Source organism: Hermetia illucens, chromosome 1, assembly GCF_905115235.1.
Source record: "Hermetia illucens chromosome 1, iHerIll2.2.curated.20191125, whole genome shotgun sequence".
Lineage (NCBI taxonomy): Eukaryota > Metazoa > Arthropoda > Insecta > Diptera > Stratiomyidae > Hermetia > Hermetia illucens.
In genome coordinates, this window is record NC_051849.1 from 78,929,335 (window position 1) to 78,956,978 (window position 27,644).

The 27,644-nt window shown below is 37.5% G+C and overlaps 1 long non-coding RNA gene across 1 annotated transcript; it reads right to left on the reverse strand.

The window, feature by feature from the left end:
* Positions 1–3,221: 3,221 nt before the first annotated feature.
* On the reverse strand, positions 3,222–3,892 carry LOC119647020. The gene is made up of 3 exons (XR_005248794.1): positions 3,725–3,892; positions 3,490–3,619; positions 3,222–3,421 (listed from the first exon to the last, which is right to left on the reverse strand). It is a non-coding gene; the product is annotated as an uncharacterized LOC119647020 (long non-coding RNA).
* Between the last annotated feature and the right edge of the window lie 23,752 nt (positions 3,893–27,644).

Below are 27,644 nucleotides of genomic sequence, written 5' to 3' on the forward strand. Positions count from 1 at the left end.
TAGGTAATATAGCAAATATAGTAATGGAGGAATGGCTTTTATCTCCAGTGACATTGTAAGACCGACAATGGTGGGTGATAGATTCGTACGATGCCTACGTGTAATACCACTGGAAGAGTGTGGGAAATTGTTAACATTTGAACATATAGAATATCATCCAATCGAAAAAACTTTTATTGAAAGTATTTCTGTGGAAGTAACTAAACAGCAAGGCGAATTGATTGAATTCCGTGCAAGCGAGGCTCCATCATACCTCATGTTGCATTTCAAACGTCGATAAAGTATAAATATACTGTCTGGATGTCAACCAGCTATACTCTGATTAGAAGACTTAAGGAGTTTGAATTGTCACAGACATGGATTCCTATTTCACACGTTATTACCTAATCCAGAGCGGCGGGAATTCCTCAATTCAGAATTTATATCGATCACCAGATATTAGTCAGCATGGTGGAGGTGTTGGGAGTTTCTTTAGAGGTTTAGTGCGACACGCAAGCCCGCTGGTCTCGGCAGGAGCTACAATCTTAAAACAACAAGCAGTAAAAACTGGTAAGGCAATACTATCAGAAGTAGGAAGTAAGCCGATTAAGACCATTCTAAAGAGGCAGGCTAAAACTGCTGCCCGGAAGCTAACCCAGAAAGGTATAAATAAACTCTTCAGAGGTTTACATAATGTTTACATAATCATTCATCTCGAAAAAGACCCAATCCCTTTGAGACGAAGAAATCAAGATCGATTTCGAAGTTTAAACGCAGGAGGTATTCTAAAGGAAGAAAAGCTGTTAAAAAATCTCCGTCTTCAAAGCAAGGCAAACCACGCAAAAAGCAGATATGTAAACGTGTGATAGATATTTTTGATAAGTAGAAATGTCGTACAAAGAGTGCATGAAGTCTGAACTAGATCTTTTCTCAAGTTCGCCAATTCAAAGTAATATTTTAAAAACAGAGGAAGTAGCATACAAGCCCATAGCTTCATTAGATAACTCTACCGTTTTAGAATTTGTGTCGTTAGGTCATGGCGATACATACCGCGATCTGTCTAGCATATATCTTCGACTAAAAGTACAACTTATTAAAGCAAAAGATGGGAAAGAGGAATTGTACGATAAAGGTGCTCCACCAATTGGAGTTGTCAATAATGTTCTGCATTCGTTGTTCAGACAATGTACAATACAGTTAAATGGTAGGCCAATAGCGCAAACTGACCACAATTCTTATTGCCGTGCTTGCAGTGGTTTTGTAGTATTCATTCTGGAATGTGAAATAGTTTTCACTCAAAAATATAGACGCTAGCTCTGTATATTGACGATTCACTATGAAGACTGAACAAATGGCAGAAATACCATTCGTGGGCATCAAAATAATTAGAAACGGGGTAGACTTCGAGTTCGATATATTCAGGAAACCCCCGGAAGAAGAGGTAAAAGAACATCCGACTATTATTAAGAAAGTTATAAAAGGTGGAACTTTTACATTTTGCGCGAATTTCTTGCATTCTAAAACGTGTATGACGTCATCATCAAACATCAATTCGTCAAAACCGCAACAAAGTGAGTTCACGTGAATGGGAGGTCGCAGGGAAACATTTCATTTTAATTTTTAATCATTTATATATCAATATTAATTACTCCAGACAGATATATACATGTATTTTTATGGTATGGATCTGTAAATGAAGCTTACAGATTAACCCAGCGGTATTCAATATACGTACTTCATATGTTCATATGTATGCTTCTGCGCACGAAGTAAATCGGAAATATGTGTACGATCAATTTATATAGGTGCATATATAAGCACGGTATTCGGTAAAAGGCAATGTTTGTTTGTTTAGCGTGAGCATTGTATCTCCGTCTGTAGTATGTACAGTGCCAGCTTCCGGTATTCCGACTTGTTTGAATATGATAGAAAAAAATGACTTTCTTGAAAGTGATGGCTGGTTCGAAAACGTTAAAAAGCGGAATGAAATACGATTTTTACACTTGAGTCGAGAGATTAGTCAGAGATATCTGAACTCATTTAATCACGAAATACAGCGAATTAAATCTAACACCTAAACAACTATACAACGCTGATATAACCGGTTTAAATTGGCAGCAGCTTTCAGCAAAGATGTTCGTTACGCAAGAAGAAAAAATTTTTTTTTTCTAGAAAACTTCAGAAGGAACGCCTCACACTCATGGTATGCGCGAATGCATCTGGAACTCATAATTGCTTGTTGCGGATACATCTAAAAAGCCCCGTACCTTCAAAAATCTAAAAATTGAGATGCTGCCAATTACATACATGAATCAAGGCCGTGCTTGGATGACAAAAGGAATTTCCCTGGAAAGGTACAAAAACAATTTTCTCCCACAGGTGAAAGAAGAGCTTAAGAAAACACGTATGCACACAAGTGCGAATCAAGTTGGCCACAACATCGAAAAACAATTTTTGATAGCGAAAATTGTTTTTCAATGTCTTTGATGAGTGTCCGGATAGCTCAGTGGTTAGAGCACTAGGCTGTCATACGGAAGGCCGCGGTTCAAATCTTACTGGTGGCAGTGGAATTTGCATCGTGATTTGACGTCGGATACCAGTCGACTCAGCTGTGAATGAGTACCTGAGTCAAATCAGGGTAATAATCTCGGGCGAGCGCAATGCTGACCACATTGCCTCCTAGTGTACCGTTACGGTCTTGAATGAAGTGCTCTAACACACTTCAAGGCCCTGATCCAATATGGATTGTTGCGCCAACGATTATTATTAATGTCTTTGATACGTTGGTGCCAGGAAAGAGGGTATGACTTGGATCAAAATTTACTGTTAAAGCAGAATACCGGAAACTTGTACTTCGGTTATAGAGGTTTTGTGTTCATTTTATGTGAAAAGCTTTTTACGTACATACAAACTACTCAATCTGAAAAAAAAATAAAGAGGCTGCCACGATATGGTGCCTAGGCTAAAAAACACCCTCCATACCGATATCTGTTCAAATAAAGTTAATAATAGTATATTACTCTAATTTTCACTAATTGGCTCCGAAACACCCCTTAAGGTCATTCTAGAATCACGAAATTTTGCAGCAATATAGGCAGACAGACGGACGGATGGAGATCGACTCGACTCTAATAAGGTTTTGTTTCACAAAAAACCTAAGAAAAACCAAAGACAATAAAAGATTTTTTTAAGTAGTAAAGATCAAGTCCATTCTTATGTATTATTTATACAATGTACACACTTACATACCTAATTAATACATATTTTTGGAAACTAAATTGAAAAATTCAGACACTTTTGGTAATTCCATAACTGTCAAATTATCAAGAGTGTACTGTATTTACACATTTTCCTCGCCTGAATCCTTTGAGAATTTCATTCTTTGGGCATTTATTCTGCATCGAAAAAAACATTGTTTGAGATTTCGACAGTCACCTAACTCCTTGAAGGAGAAATATTTCTTCTTTTATGTGTTATAATTTTTGCAATATTCCAAAAGGTTTTGCTTACTGTCTTCAGTTCGCTCGAAAATCTGCTGCTTGGATTAGTGCATTCATTTGCTTCCACTTGAATTTCGAGTTAGCAGCCGTATGCCTCTGCCAAGTCGAATGATCATTTAATTATCTTCCAACCCCTTAATCTATAACAGAATGGAAAAAGATGGAAGAGTTAAAATTAAACTTCAGCATTAGCAGATTGAGTTCTACCCAAAATTTTTAGATTGACTAAACGCAATCGAATTTACCTAAATATTATCTTCAATTCTTTTCGAAAAAGCTAATAAATGTTTACCCAATAGATTCTCTCATCCAGTCCAGTGCTGATCTCTGTTTATCCCATGCATTGCATGCAAGTTTCCAAACAGTTATCACACATCACAAATACTAATATATGTATGTATATTGAAATATCATAAAAGCCATATAAGATCTGCCAACCTCATTTAGGGTCACTTCGGTTAAATTTCCTCTATAAGAGCGGACTTCTGTAATTTCTCCAAGTTTTTTTATGAGGGAGAACTAAAAAACTTTCTATATTTGCCATTTTGATAAGAACGCAACAATCGATAGAGGCCACTTTTTAGATTCATACCACACACGACGGCCTACACTCGTACATCAACATCTGTCGTCGCAACGGCACGCAATCGTCGAATTGTGTCCATATGATCCCGGCAATTACAGGTCAATTAGCCACCACCTTCGAGAACCTTGAACTGGATCACGCTATTCATTGCCATTGCACGAGTATCTACTACCTGTGTACCTGTGGACGCAATTATTCATCTTTAGTCAGCGGATATCTCCCATATCTGAGCGCTTGTGGGACTTTGCCGGCTCAAGCTGAAGTGAAAGAAACAATCTTGACTACTTTTGGTCCACAACATCAAAGGCAACGATTCTTCCGTTCATGTTACCATCGTCATCTCTACCTAGTGAATGCACGCAAACGCTTCACGACATACAACATCCGCAATTTAAAGTCTTCCCGTCATCTCGACGACATGCAGAGTGTATGATGTTTCCTTTTCCATTTGAAATGGGTTCATTGCAGCCAAATGGATATTATTTTTCTCAGCAATGGTGGCTAGAAAAAGTAACTGCACGGACATATGTTTACGAGTAATTGTTCTAAGCACAATGAAGTGTTTCCAGTCTGACGATGACCTTGTGGTGCTAATTAAGAATTGAAATCGCACCTTATGCAAAGTTCTGAGATTATCCGCGAAGGTGAAAGTTCCCTAAGTAGAAGCCAATTGTTGATCGATGAAGGTGAGGACGATACCTTGCCGATGATGAACTAAAATCAAAAGTTGTTTCTTTGGTTCAGAAGGATTTGTATTCATTCAATTTTTTAGTGCCATTTTTCTATAGTAATCTATATATGTACGTTACTAATTTAATTAAGTCCTTTCTATTTGAAAACTTTCCAAAATGGCAAACAAGTTACGTGTAATATCTTGAAACTAGTCCATGTAGATGAACTACATAGATGTAGCATTGCTCTTGGTTGTAACATTTAAGACACGATTTTTGTGGGCACTGAGCAAAGACAGAAAAGCCGATTCCACTAGCGCTCTGTAATTATCTGTCCCAGGTAAGCGGGTGAAAATGCTCTACTCTTAGAAATCTTGGCTTAGGAAACTCACACGCTAACCGTAGTAACATGCTCCGACAATTCAGACAGTCGAATAAGACAGATCGAAGTTTTATGAATGAAATTGACTCTACAAACGGAACAGAGCGACCAGCGCGAATGGCCTTTGCAATGAAAACCCGACCAAAGCTGGGAAATTACTACCTGCATTTTCAAATCTCTAATTTGGGGTTTAGCCGGACGCTGTGTTACCTGTCCGCCAGTTGTCTGCGAACATACAATACCCGCCTTCCACATATGAATGTAGGCTTTAATTATGAGGGATGAATTATTGAAATTAATTACTTAGCAATTAGTAGTAAAGATGCCCATTCAGGGCATGAACACTTTTCATTCATAAAATGTAAGTCAGGAGCACACATGAATTATGGGCTGGTCAGTGCACAACTTATTTATATTAAATTTGTGTTTTCGTTTTGGAAGTCAACTTCATCATCTAATATGTCATTAAAGGGACCTTGGTCTATAGGAATATTAAGATTAGACAGCTGCCTAAGTTATTTAGGAGTGTTTAAATGCATTCTATCATATTATTTGTTTAAGAATGCATCTGAAGTCCTAAACCAGCAACCAACTGCTGCAGACCGCGTATAGGATATAGGTGAAATTTCCGTCAGTCAGTGAAGCCCTAGTCAAACTTCAGACCTCGAATACATTGCACACATTGTTGAAATCCGTTGTGCCACTCAGACGATGGGCCGAAAATATTCCCGATAACCTGCCGTTTGCCACAGGATTTTGGTGTAGGTTAATTACTCTAGTTAAGTATGGTATGCATGATTGAGTATTGACGCTACATGTTTCTAGGCTGACAACTGTTGAACTGACAATAGTAGCAAAACTCCTAGAAAAAATCAAGAGGAAACGGGGCGATATTGAAAAATTCCCGCGTATGACTTGCCGCACAACAAACAGAAGTAACTCTGATTTGCAAAAGAAGAAACTAGACAACAGCGAAACAATTATCAAACGATTACAACTTGCCTGCAAAGAAATCACAATTAAAGACTTCGTATAATAGTAAAATTTATAGTGTATAGAATTATTTCTTTATTACACAGTAACATTTTTAACTGTAAAAGAGTACCCTAAATAATCCAGAGTTCTTCCATAATTCGACGACTATGTGGTTTCATATGTGTCGGATTACCAGGATTGTATTCCACTTTTCGTTAATTTACGACTCTTCTCCCCTTCGTTTTTCTTTACCCCATCCAGGTGAAGCCTGTTCCGTTACTTCATCTTCCCTTACTCCTTTCCTAGTCGAGTTCGTCATTATCAATCTTGGCGTCAATATTGAAACCGCCCCCGAAGATCTTTTCTACCTCTTTTCGCTCGAAAGCAGCCAATATATTTTCGTTCAACTTGGCCAGTTTTTAACGAAAAATTTAAAGCGTGTTATTTTCCTAGCGCACATAAAGAGACCGCGATTATCACTATACACAAGAGCAGCATCCACCACGCAACTATCGCTCCTTTCTTCCTTCGTTGAGAAAATTACAAGGATTCATTCTGTGGCTCCTGCTCTTTTTGTATTTCATCGACGATAAGGAAGGATTCAACAGAGTGTGGTGCCCTTCATCAAGAACTTAGACTACTCTGATGAGATCTATTTCTTCCTCGACGGATACGGATTGGTTCTCCAAACTCTAGTGGAGTTATCTTCATCATCAACGCGCTTAAGTGAAAGTCCCTGCAGAGTTGTTACTTTCACTCGTTTGTGAATCCCGGATATTTGAGATCTTTCCTAGTGGAAGAATAGTAAGAACACTTCAATGAACTCTTGATTACCAAACAAAGAGCATACCGATTTTCATGCATGTATCCTTTAGATTTCCTCTCCATCTATTACTCATCGATTTCTACAGCGTCAACAGGGATTTAATCTGGAACTAGGCACAGGGAGGGGGCATTACGCAGAAACTAAGAGGTATTATGAGGACAATATCAGATAGCGCAAAATGTCACATGCTGTATCAACGCAAAATCTAAGAGGAATTTGAAATCGGGTGACATCGTCCCGCTAAAACAGTTTTGGGTTCCTCGAGCATTTCAACTACGTTGTTGACATCCGCCTGTTCTTTCATCGAATTGTTTCATTTAGCTACATGGCCCTAGATATGAAGAAGCAGGTAAGCAAAGGAGTACTGAAGATTAACACCAACAAAACCATGTCTGAATAGTCATCACACTCTTCTTATGCGCGCTAATGGCCAGAACATCAAATGCACCGAAAAAAACGAGTAGCTAGTGACGACTTTACGCTCGACGTATTAACAGCATGAATTTCACTTTCGCTATTTTGCCCAAAATCTGAAAATACGACTATCTCAACATCGTCACCAAGTTTAAATTGTTTCAAGCCAATGTTCACTCTATGCTGCTATATGGAGGTAGCGCATGGAAAGTGGCCACCGTTGTTACTCGAAATTTCCAAGCTTTCATCAACTCATATGTGCGCTGTATCATCAGGGTACTTTGGCCTGCATCAATAACTAATAAAGAAGTTCGTCAACATACGGGTCAGATACTCGTGGACAAGTCGCACATTGGAAAAGTCGATAAATCCATCGCAGATTATTCAATGCAATGAAATGCACTATCCCCGGTTGACCCCCCGGTGAGTTTGTCGCCCTACATATAAGTGGTGCAAAGCAGCAAACGAAGAGTGCAAGCTTCTCGGGTAGTCGTGGGGGAAGGGGTTAACTGAAAAATATTGCCAAATGTGATGGCTCGTATGAGTGGTTGACGAGTTATGCACTACATTCATGGGGTTTATATCGAAACATATATGTAGTATATGTTGAATAAATCATCAGTGGCATCAGTGTTGTGCAATTATTAAGCTCACAGCAGCGAGAGAAACAGAAAATAAACACAAACATCCATGACAACTGTTATTCTAAATTAGTGCTTACTTTGTAAATTATGGTTCCATTATATACTAAAAGGGTTTCGATTTTTTCAAAATATTTGCCTTATTTTTAAATTATCGGCGAATCCAGGCATCGAAATATATATGAGTTAACTTCTAAATGATTTCCGGCGCAACTTATAATGACTACTAACAGAACTGGGAGATGAACTAAGGATAATTGCCTAAAAATTACCGGTTGCAAAATACCTACCTGATTCACGATAAATATTAAGCCTAAAGCTATTCTTTAGTTTTTTTATATGAAGTTTGTCTGGTAAAACACCTAGCACAACTTTGTACAATTAATTCCATTAATTTCTAAAACCTTATATTCTTTTCTCGTGTCCGGACGGCCCAAGTGGTTAGAGCGCTGTGCAGTAGTTCGCGGTTCAAATCTCACTGGTTTCAGAGAGACTTTTTATCGTGACCGTTAGTCGAATACCAGCCGACTCAATTGCGAATGAGTACCTGAGCCAAATCGGGGTAATAATCTCCTCCCGTTGTCTGGTGTATTTGGATTTGGATGCTGACACCTAGCTGAATGATAAGATTTTGTATTCTTAGCTCCTGCGCATTTCTTTGACCAACGCAAGGTCATTCCTCATTTACTGTGTATACTTATCCTGTCGTACCCCTTTCAACTGTACCAGGAATTGTTAGACGGATTATCAGATGTTTCAATTGTAGTTTTCCCGTCTGTCCTTTATTGTTTCCGCAACCCTCATCACTTCCCCACTCTTGATCTTGTTCTCCCTAACTTGCAGTAGCGCACAAGGGCTTGCTTTCCCCAGATGCTTCTCCTTAGTCACTCATGATGCTCATCGTCCTGCTCTTGACTTCGATATCGAAATGGCTTTGACGCGCGAGCCTGTTAAGTTCAATTTCGAAGGTCTGATTTTAACCCTGGCAACTATCAACTAAAATGACTTGTGGCTAACGGGTCGACTTGGCATCTACAAACTTGCCTCTTACCCCACTTTCATCAATTATGAGGGCTCCGCTGCTGACTTGGCCCAATTACCTTCTGACTTTTCCTCGGTGTTTAACTAATCTTTTCTTTCTTACTTACTCCCTTGACTGGGTAAAGTCGTCCCTACATTTTTCGCAATACCCCTCTTCACTTCTTCCTCATGCGCAACCTTGGAGCCAATGTTAGTCCTGGTCGCAACTAGTTAGTCCTACGCGACTACCAGCACCCATTTTCAACTCCTTTGTACATCGCATTTTTAAACATCGCTATGTCATCTGATCCTCTTTCCACAATTGTATTGTCTCAAGGCTCTTCAAGGCTATTTCACCCAACCCTATTTAAAAAGAACTTCTCCCATGTTGACTATTCTACCTGACCCCACTTTGTTAATCTCACTTACTTAAAACTACGCAAAATCTTTTTCTATATATGTACCCTCTTAGGCTTTGTACTGACTTGATGGAATACTCCGCTGGTATCACTTACTGCCCTTCACGCGTAACGCCAAAACTTTCAAAGGGCATTTCATTCAGAACGCATTTAAGTTTGGTCCGCTTGACTCTTGCTCGTACTCTAGTTTTAAACGTAAAGTAAGCTGTCGTCTTTCTCTTCCTTATCCTTAAGGAGGGGGGGGGGGGGGGGTGGGTGATTTAGTCTTGAAATTGATTCCCCCCTTTTTTTGAATACACAACATTTCAAGAATGTTGTATCCCATTTTTAGATCGATTGGAGCAAAACTCTCGGAGATATGAAATTCGAAGACCTGAGCCACTCCGCCCGATCTGTTGAACTTTAAAGCGCCTTTCCCACACATCACGTTTACAAAGTCGCTGACGGCTGGAGTTTAAAGTCTTTTGCACCGATCCTTATGAAATTTGGTACACACTTTCCCTGTATAATACACGCTTTTTTATTTTACAGTAGCAAATATGCCAATTTTTTAAACGAAAATTGCGTTTTTTTTTAATTTTTAGAGTTGTTAAAAATCGAAAAATCATTATAAACAGAAAAACTCGACAGCGTTACCTGGGGAAACTTCTATACCAATAGAATCACTTTGATTTTTCTGCTTCAGATTATTGAGTCATAAGTTACAGGCGTACCGCAAAACCGTTTTTTTTTGGAGACATCTCGGGAAATTTGCTGCCAACGGCTTACATTTGAATATTTTTCGCTGAAATTTTCATTAAATATTCTTAAGATATTATTCTATTCTATTGTAATATTTTGATTTAATATACATTGCCCTTCTTTGGTAAAAAAAAAAACTGAGAAAAATGTTTTTTTTTTCCACCCCCTTAAAGGGGTAAAATGGGGAAAAGTGGAAATTTTGAAAAAGGAATGTATTTATTATTATTAACATCGTATTTTTTTAGATATAGAAATTAACAAAAAATACCAACGGTTGTCACATTTGTACGTAAATGTTCACTTTTTATTGGAACGGATTTACTCTCTCAAATCTTCAGACCACACCAATCTAACCTCTCACAAATAGCTACCGAGCCCTTATCATCATCTAACCATAAAAACGTCCAAAATATCCATCATATGCTGCAAAATAAATTTGCATACATTTGAAATACACAGGGCTGGCGGATTCATAAAATTGCAAGACATTAAGATCCACATAACACGATAAAGTCCGATATGCAACTTGAATGGACACTATGCATGTCTCTATGTATGTTGATGGTATTTTGAAGGATTGTGCAGTAGACCACAATTTCATTTCCATTTCCATATTCAGGGATATTTGAACCTGCACGAAATTCAATTATTTAATGAAAATTCATGAGGTTTGAGGAGTTAGTGCTACTTTTATCAAGGAACTTATCGAAAATAAATGTTCCCCATTCAGCGGAAAATCAAAGAAGGAAAGCTGGAGCTATTTGGCGAGATTTATCACTAAAATGTCTGCTGACATTAATTTTTCAATTTACTGTATGAAAGCAGACTATGGTCAGAAATACTTTACAAACACACACGAGTTAAATTAGCCAGTTCAGTTGCAATAAAATTTAATGCAATATAGAAATCCAGCTTAACGAAGACACCATTCCACAAAAGTTCTCCTGAAATTATATTTTCCATACATTGTTGCAATAAACAATTCGGGGTCCATGATTAAGAGCCAATCACGGAATCCTATTCATTCAACAAAAATCTGATTGACCCGATCTCTATCACATTTTCAAAATATTTTCATGATCCTCAAATTAGTAAACTGTCTGAACGTTGATTTATTAGTTCAATTAATTGAGGATCGCTTCTTTAACAAAGTCCGAAGGAACTTTGGAACGGAACTCTTCTCTTGCTTCCATACAAATCGGATGCCTTCAATCAAGGCTATATTGCATCGATGTCCATCAATCAATCGCGTCTCAACTAGGCGGGAGTACTCGTCAGAATTTTGATTCGGATTCGATGATTTATTGCAAATTAGAGATTTTAATCGAAGGCGGTTCCATGCAGAACGGGTCCCCACTATCATGACTGCCCTTCATAAGATTCACAGTGCATGACTTTAATAGAATTTTCCCAGGTAATTTAATGCAATCTATATTCTTTATTTTCCCATCCTTTTGCCGTCGAAAGGCTAACTCTGGAGGAGAATCTGAGCTGGTTCACTGAATGATCTGCAGGGTATAGAATTCACAGGTCGGCCCTCTTGCGATCAACACGGACCAGGTGGAAAGTAAAGCGATCCTTAGAATTATAGGGAAATTACAGTCATTTACTCAATTTGATAATTGTTTAATAGATTATTGATTGTTAATGATGATCACATATAAGTGTGTGCAGAAGGGCAAGCGCATGAGCAGCGAAACCCAGGATCAGTATTGCAGTGAACTGAATTGTAATGCGCCAGTTCTTGACGCGTTGTAGCATTAAGCTGGCAAAAAGTGGGCAAACAGGCAGAAATAAGGCAAAAACGCGGACGTGAGCACGTGTCTGCAAAGTTTATATGTGCAGATATGATCGCTTACAATGGCATGTACAATAATAAATAATCATAAATGCCTACATTATGGGCATTAAGTAAATTTTCATTCTTTTTGCTATTTGGCACTTTTATTCTGAAACGCAAGTAATTTTATTTACGTGTGAAAATTTTCTAAACGACAGGTAAATTGCCCCATGCACGATCATCAGTTTATTCGCAGCGTTTATGATAATTTTATGGAATTTTGATACGCTTTATTGAGTGTTGAGAATTGCTATATTGTTATTCAAAATATTGCAATAGATATTATAGTTATTATGGTGATTTTGTTCTAGTTATGATCATTTGCTTACAATTTGGATTTGATATAATTCTGAGGTAAATTTCTTGATTTCGATTTGAGAAACACCTCATTGCGAATAATCGAATTTAAAATCTCGATCATGCAATTATTCATTGTTATCTTACTGCCTTTCAGAAGGCATTGAGGGAGAAGACAATTTAAGTCCCTGTAGGAACTAATTACATTTTGTTTTCTCATCAAGAATATGCACATCCTGTAAGGATCACTCATAATTAACTTGCTGCCCGTGACTGGAGATAAGTACGCATATGCGGTATCTGTGTACAAAGCTGTTAGCGTAAAGCAAAGGCAAAGATCTGTATGATGAAAAGCCTTTTGATCAAGAAGAAAATTTAACAATTAAAAATTGAAGGCCGTTCTAATGGTGATCATTCTTTTCCACCTTTACTACAATTAGTCAGCTTTTGCGATAATCCAAGAGGTTCGACCAGCGTGTTTGCCTAAATAAGGTAGTTTTTGCAAATTTTTTTTTAAGAAAACTATTGTATTGAGTATTTTGAAATGTTATATTTGCAGATAAGTAATGTGCAAATGGTAAAATTGTGGAATTTGGATTCTCTGCAAACTATCTGCAATCTCCGGAGGCTGCAAAAAAGTTAACCCACTGCTTCAGTGTTCGTGGCTTTCACAGTGCGTGAAATACAAACAAGTCGGCTTCACGTGTGTTTCTTTATGAGAAGAGGATAACGCAGTTCTCCATTGGCTGATAGCATTGACTCGAGATATTTTAATCACCCAGTTCGGTCAGAACTGAGCGATTTAAATACTCCGCGTCATTGCTATTAGCCAATGGAAAACCGCGTAATGAAATTGCTTCACATTCAACGTCCCGCGCCCTATATACTGCTTTATGCAGATAGTGTTTTCCTAGCAAAAATGATATCGAGCAACTTGTCCAAAAATAGAACGATCACCTCATGTACCACTGTCTCAGATTGAATCTAAATTCACGCATTAACGCAACCTGGATGAAGTGGCATTCGACAACTGGTGTTCTTTGTGATCGACGTATCAACGAATGTCTCAAATATAAAATTTACCACAATATCGTCCCTCTACCGTTCTCTATAGTTGTGAGTACTGGCCGACTATAAAGGGCAAGGCACGGCCTCTTGCGGTAATGAGGACGAAGATGTTCCATTGGACTAGTGGCGTGGCACGTTTTGATCACATCCGAAATGAGGATATCCGCGATCGATATGGGGTTGAACCGATCGTGGAAAAACTGCGAGTGAGGCTTTTTCGATGGATTGGTCACGTAATTCGCGCTAACGGGAACTCACTTGCCAATATTGGTCAGAACATCGAAGTCAACGGTAAGCGACCAAAAGGCCGGCCGTAACAACCGCGGTTTCATACGTTGGATGGGGATTTGAAAGCTTCGCGATTACATCCAGATTAGGCGTTTGATAAAATAAAATGGCGCAACCACTAACGACGAATCGACCCCGCTTTTGAATGGGACAAAGACAAGAAGAAAAAGACGATGTGAGGAAAGACGACTGCATGACAGCTCCGTGTCACATAGTTAACATTTCCATTACCCTCTAGTTTTTAGAAAGCAATTTAAATAAATCATTTGATGGAAAGCCCCGTATTAATAATAGCCAACCTCATACGCTCCACACTCTGAGTTTAATATTATAAGCAAATGCGAAGAATTCAACCTACAACAGATACAAACAAGTCGGGAAACCGGCAGCTGGGCGCTTCAGGTATGAAAGGTTTTGTTTGCTTCTTCTGTGAGTATATTTGAGTATAGATCTATCCCATTTGTACGTAGCCCTTTATGTATATGCATTTAGCATGTCTGATTTAGTACTTGTGGTTGTAAATTTACACGGTAAAGACAACTTTGAGCTACCGTAACTTTGTTGCTAATAGCATGATTTTGATCAAATTTGGGGATAATATAATTCATATTATATTTTATACTACTACCAACTTTTATAACTCTGGGATAAACTTAACGGGGGTTTTACTCAATTTTCCCAAAAATACGGTAATATACTATTATTAACTTAATTTGAACAGATATCGATATGGATAGTATTTTGAGGCCTGGACACTATATAGAGGCAGCTTCATGAATTTTTTGAGATTTTTCGGTTGGGTAGTTTCTAAGAATGGGTCCGTTAAAGGAATCATCACTTTCCACCCCTCCCACTCCCCGCCTTTTTAACAAATCTCAAATCTAAGACATTCGGTGGAAAAAAAATTTTACACCCCCCTTTTACATATATGGATGGAATTTAGAAGGACATTACTCACTGCATGTCTGGAGGTCCACAGTTCCCACCTTCTCACCAAATTTCGTGTCAATCGGTACAGCCGTTTCTGAGAAAAGTGCTCATGACAGACAGACAGACAGGCAGACATTGAACCCATTTTAATAAGATACACTATTACCCTCTCGTATCTTTACTCCACTGAAACATTGATTCGCGTTTGTGTCATTACAAGGATTTCCTACTTGAGGTAAGGGCTAGCAACCTGCAAATTTCAAAATTTTCTTACTACTAAAATATTGCGATTTGCAGTAGACCTGACAGTAAGAGAGGTGGTGGCATCAGCCTCGAGCGTGGTAATAATTTGATGGGCACTTACTTTCGCTTATGTGTTGCGTCCGCTGCTTCTCGTAAGATTGGAGAGCTTCAACCTCTAAGCTGAGCACTGACCCCTTACATTGTCCAGTTGTGTTGATCAACTTGTAGCGTAGTTTCTGTCGATTACAGCGGACAGCACTAAATCCGCCTTCGGTGTTTTGTCCAAGATGTGTTGCTGTACTACGATATGAATGTAGTATATGGAAAGTGACTACACTTGTTGCCTCCGAGCTTTCATCAATTCATGTCTGCATACTGTAATCGATATTTCGGGTTGAGGCAATAAAAAACAAGTCGGGAAACCGGAAGCTAGACGCTTCAGGTATGAAAAGTTTTGTGTATTTCTTTTATAAAGAGATTTGAGTGTGCATTTGTCCCATTAGCATGTAGCACGTAAAATATGAATATATTATGTGAAATTTCCACTTTCAAGTGATATTGACATTCATAGTCTTGAATTTGCAGCGAAGCGACAGCTTTGACCTAATATAACTTTGTTAGTAATAGTGCGATTTTTACCAAATTTGGCATGATTTTGTGGTTCTAAGGTGAACTTAAGGGGGGTTTTCGTGTCAATTACTAAAAATTATAGTAATGTACTATTATTAACTTTATTTGAACAGGTATCGGTATGGAGGGTATTTCGGAGCCTAGGCACCATTTAGTTGCAGCCTCCTGATTTTTTTCAGATTTTTCGGTTGAGTAGTTTCTGAGAATGGGTTCGTTAAAAAAATGGTCACTTTCAACCCCCCGCACTCCCCACTTTTCTAACAAATGTCAAAACTAAGACTAGCTTCGAAAAGTACTAGCCGAGACCTTTCATTTGATACCCCATATGACTATATTTGATGAAAAAAAAATTTTAAAATTTGTGTTTACACAAAACCTTAAAAAGAACTTCATTGACATATGCAGTGGAATGCGCTATCCCAAAATGGCCGGTCAGTGTTTCACCCTAGAACTACGTAACGTAGAATATTGGTGAAGAAGTACAAACTTCCCTGAAAATTACAGGGATGTTGAAGCATATTGCCAGGAACCGATAACGATGGTGCGTAAATGTGGTCGACGAACTGTGCCCCACAAAAGGGTTTACAGATGGAATGAACGAAGATAAACAATCGATTTCTGTACGGGATGTAAATTCCCTAATCCCCAAAAATGAGCTTTTAGAAAGCACATTTCCATGTTTGTTTGGGCAATTGGCTGAAATGAACGTATGATTTTACATTTATGCCACAGTAGCATCCTTGAAAACAATTTCTTTTCTCGGAAGGCCAAGAGGAAACTGAAGCACATTGCAAGAAAATGACAACAGTAGTGCCTAAGTGTGGATAGCGCACTAGGCCCCACATAGGAGTTCATGGCAACTAGATACAAAATTTTCAAAATATTTGTACTGATGATGATTTGTACTGATTTGAATGGGTATGCGTATATGAAAATACATATTCCTTCATTCAGAATGGTGATTAGGAAAAGATTCTTTGGATAAAATCCCGCTTTTTTTGTTACCCAATTATAGCGCCGTTAGCCACCAATTATAAGGTTTTGCCCTTAAGGCCACTGAATTTACCGAAACCTCCAAATTCTGACTGAGCACCATCAGTGCCGCACCAATTATGTGAGGACCGCCAGCAGAGATGGCTCATTCATAGTATCATCGATACAGTTTGTGATAAATGAAAGATTTGGAGAATCGGAGAATGACGTAAGTGATGAGAATATGGAGTGCTAGCCATTGACAAAAGAATATAAACTAGTAGCTCCTGCAGATAATCGAATCGAATAAACTGGATTAACTCGGTGAAAGGATTGGTGTTTTAGAATATCTAATTGAATCCCGATATACTTATGAATTCTTAGAAGATATTGTCAGATGGTATTAATTTTAGTCTTATACTCTACTATCTTCGAAATATTTAGCACGGAGCATATTTCTAACAGTTCGGGATGGACACCCTCAGGGGTAAGCTTTGGTTTTTTGTGTATAATGCTGCTCTGCCTCTGTTCCTCGGTATACACGTTGGTGCAAATCCCCTCAAGGTAAGAAGTATCTTTCAAGAACGTCGCGAGCTAAGCACAAGTCTGAAGTGCTGGCTGAAATCCAAAAGGAGGCAGATCAATTAGAGGAATTTCAGTTGCCGCTCATAGAAAGAACGAAGTATTGGTATAAAAATCGTCTGATATTCTCAAAACATTGAAATACGATCAATCAAATGAGATATAATTACGGCTAATAACACACCACCTATTGGATTGATGGATTGCGCACAAGGCCAATCGGATATTTAAAAAATCGCAGTATTTTGTAAAACTCGACTCCTTTTAGTGCTACATTTATAAATTAGTTTTTTATTTTTATCTAACTTCAGAATTTCTAACTTCTCAAAAAATAAAGCCTAATGAATGAAACGGATGCCGCGATAATAACACCTTTTGTTCAGATTTTGAGAACTTTATATCTACACAAAAATATGAAAACAATGAAAACTAAACTAGGCTTGGGGTTTCCCTGGTGACTGTGATTAAACAGTAATCCTCCTAATCGATTACGAAACAGTACTCGTTGAAAGGTGAGAATTTGCAGTACATGACGGTGATAGGCATACCGATTCAGATGATCAGTATTCAAAAAAATGCATCTACAGTGCATATCATGGTGAGTACCTGACAGCGCGGTATAATAGATACAAAACTTGAATGTAATGTATTTAGATGCAGCCAAGTGCAGTATAAGTTGCAAATCTCATTCCTGTATGGATGCAGTTTGTTTTTATAATCGCATAACTAGCGATAGTAAAAACTGAATAAAAAACGATGCAAGTTTTTCTGTTTGTAGAAAGATGCTTTGAAAATCATTGCAGAATTATTAATCCGAGTAGTTACAACGAAAAGTGAGACATACGGATGAAGTTTTGAATTGCAGATTGAAGGCTGTGTATTATAAATGCAAATTAGCTGCAGCGTAGAATTCATTTCGCCCTTGGCTCTACATGTTTTATGCATTCACTTTTATCAACATAGAAAAGCATATGTATAACTACATGTTGAGCTTGCTGCCTTCATAACTTGAAAATTGCAAGACGTTCTTTACATAACATTCTGAAATCGGGCTTACAGTCTGCAAGAGCAATCGATGAAATTGTTTTTCCTTTTCCATAATACAATGATGTATTATTATTTCAGATGTTCCTTAAATGGAACGATCGAATTTCCTTTATAACAGATTGGACCCAATCCTCTTTGCATAACTCAATAAAAAATCGTTTGTGGGTGAGCTCGACCATGCAATCTTTAAACTTTACAAAATGGACATTTGAAATAAACTAAATTGCGTTAAGAAGGAGTCGGATCCTACCTCTCCTTAAGCAACGATATCACTTTCTATTTTAATGGCTAAAATGCATGAGATATAAAGCAAATAGCTAACTGAAGAACACGTAATTAAAAATCCGATTATACACTATTTGTGAAGACCTATTTAGAGGGTTTGCTTTAGTGAGTAGTGTGCCGGGAGTGGTCCACCTACATAATTTCACAACCATACAAAACTTCACAAATATTCTTTTGTTGGAATAAATATTCATTGTTTGATTCCAACCATACAATGGAAGTTTCAAATACATTTCAATTTTGAAAACTATTAAATTGTTGATTATCTTAATGTCATTGCATGAAATTTTCTGTTTTAGTATTAAACTTTATTTTTTTTTTTTAATTTAATATGTTTTTCTTTAATTTGAAGTCAGTTAAAGCGCAATTTTTTAGGAAATTGTGGTCAATATTAATTTAAACTGATGCTATTGCAGATACTTTTACGAGGTCCGGGACCTCAATTCTTTTCAACCGCTTGCATTTTGGATGCAGTCTGGCTAAGTGTTTATTAGCGGAACACTCAATTACTTACACTATTCCTGGTCTCTAGCTCTTTATATAATAGATATCAACATATACATCTGGATATACATCTCAGAATTTTAGACTGAGACCTCTGAAGCCGATTAATATTGAATGGTTTGGCAGAGCTCCATAGTAGAATTCCATAAATCCATACAGGCTTAAGCACCGATTTGTAGATGCATAATTTACAGGCCAGAGAAAATGGTCATTTTTTGTGAAGCTTCCACAAACAGTTTTTGAACTTTTCAGGCATTTAAACGCCATCTGATTGGCGTATGGCGATTTTATTGCTCTTCACTTGAGGACAATTCCCTTTTCGCAAAGTGAAAGTCACTTGAACATATTTCGACTCGTTAACATTCATCCCCCAGTTTTCTACTTCCCTTAGATGCCATTCCAAAGGAGCTAGTTTTGGGTTTGCATGTGAACTTAAGATTGCAGTGTCGTGAGCAAAGGTAGCTGTGGTCGTTAACCCGCTAACAAGAAAATGGGCCGTGTAGGTAATGTACAGTACAAGACCGAGTCCACTCCCCTGAGGAACTCCTGTTCTGATCCTGTGTTGTTCATTGAGAATATTTTTGTATTTCACCTGTAATCGGCGTTACGTTAAACACGATATTAATAAATTATGGAAACAACCAGGGAGTAAGCGTTTGACGTAAGCGTAAGACCTGCGTGCCAAACCTCATCGAATGGTTGCGCCACATCTAGAAATACTGCTATGCAATATCTTCTGCCTTCGAGAGCATTGTTTATTCCTGATAATATCCGGTGGATTTGTTCTATTGTAAATCCGAATTGGTGATTAGGTATAAGATTGTTGTCTACTGTCAACCATTTTTTGAATACTTTCGATATTGCGGGAAAAAGGTATGATTTGACTTATATGGCATCCCTTGAAGGTTTTGGAATCCTTATTCTTCCAATAATTTGGAAAATATTCGATCTTCAGGATTGCATTGAAGATTAGCACAGCAATTTGAGGGCTGTTACTGGCAGCTGTTTCAACATGAAAGAGGTAACGAAATCAGACCCTGGAGCCCTCCTAGGGTTGCCCTTTCTTTAATAATGATTTCAACATCTATCAGAGAAGTTTGCAGGTAACTCAGTTTGGTGCTAATTGGACATCTGGGAAGCTCAAATAGCATTTGGAGATCTGATTGGTTGAAATACTCCTTCCAAGTGGACTGCGAATGCTTTGGCTTTGTCTTCATTACTTTTAGCCCAATTTCCTGTAGCAGTTCTTAGCGAGAAGTCTCTGATCGTTGGCCTATTTATCTTTATGGCTGCTTTTCACAACGAGCAGTCACTAGAGTCAGAAGCAGACAACCACCCAGGAATCGTTTCATATCTGGCTCCTGATCCGTATTGAGTCTACTCCATTTACTTCGTGCTCGTTTTTTATCCTGCCAAAGCTTCCAAAATTGTCGGTGAATAGATTCCTTTAAAGTCGGCTCTCTTTAAAGTGTTTGGCGTTGTTATAGAGGAGGCTTCAAGACAAATTTTATTGAAACGCTCAAGCACTTCTTGGCTCGTTTCCCCGACCCGCGCCCACTTGTAATAGAGGGTGCTTAGGACTAAAACTAAACAACAAATAAAATAGATACAACAGATAAAATAGATGATGGGCAAAAATAGGTACTCCAATTGTTATTTTCGAAGTCGAGGCACTACAGACAGGCTTTGGCCTTCATGATGTTCTTGCTTCGACCATCTCGATTCATCAATCGCAACTTCCAATTAGGAGACTTCAGGGTCGTCAAATATTTGGTACAGCTCATGGTTGTATCTGCCTCGCCCCTCGTCGTCCTCTCGTTTAGCATGCATTATTCTCCTCGAGACCTTCTTCTCGAACCAATTTTTTGGAAGTTTTTAATAGAGTCTATGTTCACATCCGTAGTATAGCACAGATCTTATTATCGTTTTGTATACTCGGAGGTTTGTTTTCTTTGCTTTTAGAATCAGCAGGACCGAGTAGAACGCATTGTTTGCGAATTGAATTTGGCGTTTTATTTCGTCAACTTCATTTCCATATTTCGTCAAATATACAGTTATATATATAAAGTTGCCTACATTTCCCGAATTGTACTCGTCAGTCGTTATATTTTGTATGGTAATTTTATTTGTCCCATTAACGTCATAATTTTCGTCTTGTTTTCATTAATTCATAGACAAAGTTTGTATGTCGTTGACTAGGTTCATAAAAAACTCCTTTGATAATGTGAAAGATCGCGTCATGGTGTTTAAATTGTCCGCATATCCGACACTGGTAGGGTATATCAAAAATCCGACCAGAATCACCCGCAGAATAGTGAACTTCTGCATGGCATGAACCAGAGTTCTAGGACAATTAGGAAGCTGTGAAGGATTTAGATACTGTACCTGTGTTTGACAATATTATTGGAACTACAATCAAATCTCCAGACAGCAAATTTCTTTGATTTTCTGAGCCAGTAGCTCATAGTGCACCTCCTCCCCACCGCATTTCTGTTGTTGAAATGGTCGGACCTCAAACTCTTCCTTTTTGTCATTAGGTGGTGTTGCATTTTACCTATGTCTGGTGAGGTAACAGCTTCTTAGTGAGTAATCTATAAAACCAAGAAAGTTCTTGGGCTTTGTTCACCTACTTTTTAAAACGCTGTAGCAGACGAAAGCCATTTATAATGAACATATTCACCCCCCCTCCTCACAATTTATTGTAACTCCTAACACCTTTCTTCAAGGCGATGGCCTGAGAGACTGCAATTTTGTAGATTCACTGACGGGAACAGGCTTTTTGGTATTGCAATACTATTTTTGACTTAGGCATGCATAGTGTGAAACCGACAATGTTGACTACAAATGCTGTTCGAAGATTCTTTCCTTCTAGGTCTAAAAGGGGGTCAGGAAGACTCTGTTCACCAGGAATAGCACAGGAATAGCAGATTAGCGGTAAGCGTTAACTTTAAAAAAAACGTTAAACTGGATTTTTTTTCATCATTTCTTGAAAACGGTTCAATGGATTTAAATAAAATTTTAATGGAAGATTCAGCACATCACAGCACAGCACAAACTACAATTTAAAAAAAATTAACGGCTTTCGGTGTTCATAAAAAAAAAAATAGTAGGAAAAAATCATGCAATTTTCAGTTATAATTTTTAAAATCATGCGAAAATTGCATTTTCATTATATCTAAAAAATCCTAGTTCCAACAATAACTATCTCTTGATGAATTGGAACTAATCAGGTTTCATTAGGTGAAAATTATATTTGGTGATGAAGTAAAGTTTCCTTGATTGAAAATTATAGGATAGATTTTATAGTTGACGCAAGAGTAGTGCCATTTTCGCACTGTAACTTATATCGATGGGTTGGATAAGTAAGGTTCCATTTAGATTGATATGTATTACCTGGTTCGCATGTTATATGGATTTTGACTTATTTTCTTGTCGACATTTTGGATATGGTTGGAATAAAGGTTTTCATTTGATGATTTTAGAGTGTTGGGTGGTGGCCATTTCCTTTGGAAATGGCGAAATTCGGAACATTAAAGATGAAGTTTGTACCACTTAAATAAGTCACAGATATGCTCACTAGGTGTGATTTTTAGCTGAAACAAAATTCGTCGAGAGATGTGTATTTCAGTATTCATATCTTTCTCCGCTGTGTATACAGTGGAACAACTGATAACTTGCATAGACAGGTTCCAACCTGGTCAAATACGTACACTTGTATTTATTTCAGACGCACCTTCAGAATTTAAGCACCCAAGTCAGTGGCTTCTGATCAGTTGGATTTCCTCCCGGATAGACAGTATCAAAAGAAAGAAGCCCATACAATGGTTAAACGCGACTTTCCAATGGGGAAGTAATAAATCTCAGAGCTGATTAGCATTCTATTTGAGTGGCAATTGGTCCTTGCGGCAAAGCATGTTAAAGTCCGAATGCTAAAGTCGTGTATCATTCCTGAGGATATCCTCACAAAAAGGTGGATTTGAAATATAGTTTCCTTTATTGGCTAAGGTGGTCCGGATGGCTTAAGTGGTTAGAGTTCTAGGTAGTTGTAGCGGAAAGTCGAGGTTCAAATCTCACTGGCGACAGAGAATTTTGTATCGTGACGGGATCACGGATACCAGTCGACTCAGCTGTGAATGAGTACCTGAGTCAAATAAGAAAAATAATCTGGCAAATGATTATTAATATTATTATTTTTGTACAAATACGTATTTCAGGGACCAACCGTCCCCTTTCTCAGTGTTTTAACTTCTGAAATTTTTTTCATTATGATTTGGACTTTTAAAGCTATTTATGTAAATATCGTATCCTAATTGTGTTTCTTTCTAGTCTTTCCTTAAAAGTTCAATCAAGGTAGAAAAGTTGTTACCCATGGCTGTGTTTAGCCTTTTTTCCAGGGTAATATTGGAAAAGTGGAGATTTTTGTATGGGTCTAGTTTCATAGTCGCCGTCCTTTATTTCCTTCAATTTATCTGCGTTATCCAATGACAAATGGTGTTCCTGCTCTATTATATGTTTGACAACCGCTGACTTTGTGTGTGGGTTGACACTCTTTCTGGCAGATTCGGCCTCTTTTATGTATTCTAACTACCTGGTCTAGACTAGCCGTCGAGTCTGCTCTATATAAATCATGTCGCTGTTTGGGCAAGAAATCATGGATATGCCGATGCACTTGTTTTATTCTTAGCTGATTGTATCAAACGAATGATCGTTCCTGATTCTTTCGTTTTGATGATTGCTAACACATCGTCCATTTTATAAAACTCCAAACAACTTGACAAACTTGTCGGGCTTGGACTTTAATGCGACCGTAAACGCTTTATTAAGTTGTCTTTCGGGCTCGAAGCTTTACTCCCCCATAGCATACTTCAAATTTCAGTAGCTCTTCTCTAATTACCACTTACTACCAAGTCTTTTACGGCGGTCATCATCCTTCCCTTACTTAGATAATAACCCACATGATCCATGTGGCTTTTACGGCGTTCTATTACAGCTTTCCAAAGACCCACCAAAAGGTTATGTTCGTCTCTGAGCAGAGTTTTTTTCAAGATTCTCCCTCACTTCGCAATGAACTAGCTCCAGCAAAATTTAATTAAAGCTCGCTCGACAAACTTAATGTGTTTATTATGTATAATTCCTCCAAGGTAGACGCAACTCATCATATGCTGCCGCATCTCTCCCCTGGAAGCAACGTGACCGAAAGTGGTGACAGGTGGTAGTCTCTCCATATAATATATAATCGCAAACACGACATGAGAGCGAATTATATATGCCGTGTGTTCAGATCTAAACTAGGTCAAAGTGCATTCTTTGTTTGGGGATGCTAAAAATCCTAAGTCTGGATCCACTTGATGACGGACCAGACCACTCGGGAAGCAGCTTACTTCCTCTCCTGTGGTCCACAAATCTCTGATAAGCGAACTCTAGTTCTATTTCTAAGCAAAGCAGGATGTGATTTTATTTGCTGCAATTCCAAATTATTATTTTTTTATTATAAAATTTAATTAGGCCAGAAGAGTATGAGACACAATTTTAAAATATAGTGTAGCAATCCGAACTTAATTTAGGCGATATTATCTTTATCTAAGTGTAATTTCGCGGTGGTTCTAGCGAATAAATTATTTGATATAATTAAGGCTTGTTTTTTCTATTCCCTAATGTTATTTATTGGTCTTGCAAATACTGATATTTCGAGAACCACTTGTTCCCTTCATCAGTGCTAACAAGTCTGTCGGCTATCATTTGGAGAACTTCCCGGTGGGTGTGAAGTCCGATGCTGACAACTCAACGTAGTGTGAAAACTTGACAGATTTCAAAGTGTACTAGATATAAGGAAAATCGATCCTGTCATAACCACTTACTCCAGAGTACCTAAACCTGTTGTTTTTCAAAGCTTCGGCAGTCAAAATTGGAATTTGGATACTGTAAGGATGCTCACGCTCAAGATAATCTTTCTGATGAAAACGTCAAATAATTTGTATATGGACGTAGAAATATTGTCCATTGTACTTAATTTTATGCCTCCCTGAATAAAAAGTTTTTTTTTTTAAATTCATTTACGTTAAATATTCGATTTCTAAAGTTTTGTATACTACTAGAGCTCTAGTTTCTCATCTAACGAAACGCTATCTGAACCCTACAGTTGGCATGTCATCGGGAACTCTCAAAACTAGCTTGCGTTGAAAATATAAGCCGTCTATCAAAAGGAGGTGATCCAAAAGAGATAGCAGTTGACAGATAAAAATACAAATACAATTGGAAATCTAATTAATTTTTATATGTAATCTAAAGCCTTAATACCACTAAACAATATATTGTCTTCTCAAAAAGATGGTTCTACAACAGTCACATTTCTGTGCTCAAAACTATTCTTTAAGTCGAGTAAGAGAGGTGGACGAAAATCATGAAAATATAGCAGATACTCGAGCAGTTCAAACCCAATTCGTGAATGACAGTCATCGCAACTTTCGCTATATGCACAGTTATATTTTCCTGGTGAAATAAAAAGCCAGCTTACAGCTCGTCTTTCATCTTTGATAGTTTCCCGTAATCGCACAGATAAGTAACCGAGTATCAATCCTGACCATTCACAATGCATGCCAAAAGACTTATGGCGTAACCTTTTCCGTAGAACTTGATACCTTCGGTGTGGGAGTGATGGTCGATTGCAAACTATCGTTCTCGGCATCTGATTAATTAGCTTCACATTGATTATGAAACGAAACATAAATCAGTCCTAATCCCCCATCTCATAACATCTCAAGATTTGCCTATGAAATTCCAGGCCTTTTTCTCTTTTATTCATTGCTTAAAATTGTCGGTACTCAATATCAGGAAATCTTTCAAATCAGAAGTTTTTGAGAATAATTCCTGATCATATGAGATCCCTGTTGAAACGATGTCTTTATATCGGTTACTATGTTTTTGTTATTGATTCCAAAAGCACAAGCAGCAGAGAAAAAATGTCTGTATTGCCAGTTGCCTTTGATTTCTTCCCTCTCATTATAATGCATTTCTAAAATTGCCTGTCTGTCAGTCTGCTAATCAATAGCCCACTCAGTGGTGTATCCGAGGGAGAGGATAGAATGTAATTATTTTATGGGCCCATGAATCTGTCCCTATACTATATTGAGGTCACCAAATATGCTCCATACCAATATCTGCTCAAATTAAGCCAATAATAGTGTCATATTATATTTATTGCAAATTTAGGAATTAGGAAGCATATTGCGATTGAAATCGGGAAAAGCAACAGGACCTGATGACATCGCATCTGAGCTCGGGAAAGCAAGGAGCTGGGACAGCTTGTGAACAGGAGAAAGGCTAAAAAACAGAAGTGGAATATGCCAGTAAAATAGTTTATGGTGTAGTGATTAAGAGTACAGCATGGCTTGGTTAAAATTTCACTATTACTGACAAAGTTTTAATAGTTTTTTGCGTAAATTTATTGCAACTTATGTCAAAGGAAAACTAAAGTAAATATTCTGATATATTAAATTCATATGTATTAAGGGGCGAATTGTGTGCTCAAAACCTTTCATATCTGAATCACTGAGCCTTCTCTTTTCGACTTGCTATGATTTTCTTCTTCTGTTATATTTAACATCTTTCAGTTTCAGATTTTTAATTCAGTTTCTTTATTCGCTGTCAAATATTTCACTGTAATGGAGAGGACATGGATGATTCTCCAATCAATAATTTCACAACAAAAGAGTTTAGAATGGATTTAAACTCCCATTATTTGGGGATTATTAGTTTTATAAAAATTCACAAAATATAGATCAGTACTCCCTTTGGGAAACTACGTTTTAAATCCTAAATAGTACACCTAATCCCAACATCTTTCACAAAGTTTTTAATTTCCTTAGAAGCTATCCATTACTTGTAATGACCATTCGCTGAAAAACTATTAGCGCCAACTTAGTAGATCTGGTAGTTAAAATGCAGCTATCCCCCAATATTTTCTAAAGAATATTTTATAAGGATCTTAGGTAGTTTTAAAAAACTACAATATCAGTTGTGACTATATACATATATTAATACATATGTGCACACATAAATACATGCGTAAACTTGTGTTTGGATGCTCCACTATCTTCTTTAGATACAACGCGAATCATGTCCACTCTCAAATTGTGTGTACCAAAAACAAAACTACATGCAATATATTTTTCAGGAAAATGATCATTAAGCGAGTTTATAATGACGATGATTAGGCTCTTTCCTGCTAGTCTCCTCTTTAACAAATCCAATGTCTAGAAATGCGAATCGAATACAGGATGCCCAGAAAGGAATAGCCTTTTCGTGTTGTTGGAGGTATTACCGAACTATCTTTTTTTATTGCCTGAAGCCTATCTGATTTTGTTTTTCTGTTTGCCAATACAAAGGAGTTTGAATTTATATGAAAGGAAATTGGCAATGCTTAACGGTTGTAGCTTCTATTATTTCTAAAATTTGACACTAGCCGATTATAGACTACAATTCAAAAGAGTATTCAAGAAACTGTCATCATCTTAAACCATGATTTATTATTAGCTTATATTAATATTAGTTTAATATTTTTCTAGCACCCTATAGAAAATAATGCAGTCAAAAATATGTATTTAGTGTATCCAGACATTGGCTTCATTATAGCCGACATGTTGCTGCTGATTGTTGAATGTAGTGGCGCTTTCTTAAAAATGTTAACATCTTGAATCACGTCTTCTTTATGTCTGACGAATTCAAGCACTTATTATAATTATATTCTTCCAAACTTCTGACTGAAATCAGGGAAAAAATTTTAACAACGTGAACAGAATCCAAGC